At 34.1% G+C, this 3,155-nt stretch overlaps 1 long non-coding RNA gene across 1 annotated transcript; it reads right to left on the bottom strand.

Moving 5' to 3' along the window:
- Nucleotides 1-2,385: 2,385 nt before the first annotated feature.
- LOC145068450 (uncharacterized) lies at nucleotides 2,386-2,648 on the bottom strand. The gene is made up of 3 exons (XR_013688985.1): nucleotides 2,622-2,648; nucleotides 2,529-2,562; nucleotides 2,386-2,423 (listed from the first exon to the last, which is right to left on the bottom strand). It is a non-coding gene; the product is annotated as an uncharacterized LOC145068450 (long non-coding RNA).
- Between the last annotated feature and the right edge of the window lie 507 nt (nucleotides 2,649-3,155).

The raw sequence follows: 3,155 nt of genomic DNA, 5'->3' as shown, positions 1-3,155 counted from the left end.
CAAAAATTTCTAACATATTCACAACTACTCAACTGTTTATTTATGACTATTTAAAAAGTCTTTAAATGTTGAAAATACTATCATATATAAATCAAGAATTTTGTTTAGTTTTCTTGTTATTGAAAACCTCATGATGCCTAGCCTTTATAGACTCATTACTATCTTCTTCTTCTTAACAATGTCATCCGCTCGTCCACTTAATTCCTCTGAAAACTGCTTTTTAGTCAATAGGTGGCATATATTTGTTACAAGTAACCTTCCTGATAATATGAATCTTCATTTCCATGGAAGTCATAATAGCGATCAAACAATTGTCCTTTCTTCCGGACAAGCTTTTGATTGGTCATTCTGTAAAACCGGCAATCAACAATATTTTGGTGACTTCAATTGGGGTTCAAGGAGTGTATCTTTGACACTATTTGATAATCATGTCAACAGGATTTGCAATCGTTTTAAAGTAGGTACAAGACATTGTTATTGGTTAGTTAATACAGGAGGTTTTTTCGTATCAAGAACCAATCCACCATTCCCTAATGATGAATGGCATTTTGAAAGGTCTTGGAGTTGAATATTTTGTAATCGTGTTGACTTTATAATTAAATTAATATAATAAAGTACGTTTTCAGTTTACTAATGTTGTGACATGTTTTTCTCTTTTAATCATAATTCATTTACTTCTACCTTATCTACGACTCTTTACTATTCTATTCATACGAAAATTTCCAATCCTACAATTCAGATTAAAATATATGGTTGAAATATATTGGGTTTTGGATTGAATTTTGATCGAAACTAAATCTTGTTTTTGTCACCATCAAGTGTTGTTTAAGTACCATTAACACCTTCTAGGGCTTGCATATTGGACTAGAACCTTGCGTGCATGAGATTATGACCCCAAATCACGAAATGGTAGGAGTGACCATGAGTTACGGCCGTAAACTCATGGGTTTACGACCGTAAACTCCCATGGAGTGGGCTAAGAACCGTAAACTCCCATAAAGGGCCATTTTGAGCCCTAGTCCCTTCCTAAGCCTTGGATGCAAACCTAGAACACTTCCTTGAGGGGTATAAGACCTTAAATCACACAATGGTACTATTTACCATGAGTTTATGGCTGTAAACTCGTGTGTTGGTACCAAATGGGAAGTAAACTCCAAAGTGAGGCCATAGTCTCTTTAGATACAACCATTTAGTACTCCTAACACTTGAATCAAAGTGTTATCCATGTATTAGGGTGTCTTAACTTAATTAATTAACTGTTAAAGGACAAATTAGATGCATATATGTGTCATTATATGCTAAATAGGATCCACGTGTGTGTTCAAGTTCTCACTTGACACCACTACTAGAAAAACAGTCTTTTACGACGCTCATTGCGCGTCGTCAAAGGCTCAGACGACGTGCAAATGCACGTCAAGGAAGGCCCTGTCATAAAGAGAGACGACGCGCTTTTGCGACGCGCAATTACGACGCTCGTTTACGACATGCAATGCGTATCAAGGAAGGCCCTGTCATAAAGGAAGACGACACGCAATCGCGTGTCGAAACCTTACGTCGCGTGTGTTAATGACACACAATGCGTATCAAGAAAGCCCCTGTCAAGAGATGCCATGTCATAAATAAAGATGACACACATTTTTGCGTATCATAATTTTAAATGTTTAAAAAAATATTATTTATAGATTTACTTATTTTCAAATTAAATTTGTATTTAATGTTTCACAATAGAAAATAAAATATCATATACAAAAAATAGAATTCATTGCATAAATTTAATGTCATACAATTCTATTTCTTACAACATACAACTTTGCATCCAATCTACCATGTACATCAAATTCCAACTAAGTAAATGCAGCAACAACAAGACTCTACACCTAAGTCCTTTACATAAAGAAAATACATGTCAGTTTAAATATTTTTGGAAAATGACAAAAAAGAAAGGGAATACTGAATACCTTGACAGCATCAACATTTTTTGCTTCATATCAGCATCAACAATACAACATTGTAAGAAGTGATTGGGACAATTAGGCTCTGTTTCAACCATTGGGACAATTAGGCTCTGTTTCAACCATTTGGTTTTGGTGTAATTTCATCTGAGGTATGCAAATTAAATATTAAATATAAAATATAAAATATAAAGTATAATATATAAACCTAGAAATGAATCAAAAAAGTTACTGATTACTCTTACTTTCAGAAATTTTTTAGAGACAGGTCCATCATTTTCAGTCATTGACAATTCCTGGACAACTTTTTCAAGTCCTTTGCTAACTGCTGCTGAGAAATTTAGAATAGAACTGGAATTTCTACAGAAATTAAGAATTTATAAAAGGTGACAAAAGGGGAGTTGGGAAATACCTTGTCATCATCTTGTAACAGTTTATATATTCTTGCCCATAGCCCCGCCTTTCCATGAGCTGCAATCAAAGTCATAATTAGGGTTATGCCTTTCATTTTAAAGTGGCATGTTATACAAACTCAAACATGGATATAATGGAGATAACAGTGATAGATATATATACCTTAAACAAATTAGCTTCCAGATCAGATTGAGAGCTGCAAAAAAACTAATAGATGTTAAGGTAGTATTTGGAGGATGTAATATGATGACATACACGTCCAGAAGGCTATTATCTATGAGCTTGACCAATAGCAAGGGCATTATTGGTAGAAATAATGTTACTATTTGTAGGGTTGATAGGGGAAATGTCTCCTCACTTTGTTCATGTACTAAAGCTCCCTGTTGAATATATTATGTTTTTCTATGCATATGGGAACATGGGGAGGCGTCCTATGGGGATAGATTTGTCATTTGACATACCGGTGACTGAACTGGAGGTGAAGACAAAGCATTTTCATGAAATTTTTTGTTCCTAGGGCAATTAAGCCAACTAACTTGACTAAGTTGACATGGTTTCTAATTGGAACTACTTTCTAGATGATGAATGGAATATAAATTCAAGTAGGGTTTTGAAGTTTGAACAAAACATATGTTGTTACCTTAACGAGGCCAGGTGGACCATAACACCTCATTTTTGCTGAATTTAATAAATTAGAGATATTTCAAATTTTTGTAAATACACAAATAATGATACCTGATACTGGAATACACTATGAGACATGAATACGAGTCGATTAACCTGTATATA

Source organism: Lactuca serriola, chromosome 8 (genome assembly GCF_051521515.1).
Source record: "Lactuca serriola cultivar US96UC23 chromosome 8, Lser_US96UC23_V15, whole genome shotgun sequence".
Classification (NCBI taxonomy): domain Eukaryota; kingdom Viridiplantae; phylum Streptophyta; class Magnoliopsida; order Asterales; family Asteraceae; genus Lactuca; species Lactuca serriola.
Note: the sequence above shows the minus strand (reverse complement) of the source record. Positions and strands in the feature narration are given on the sequence as shown.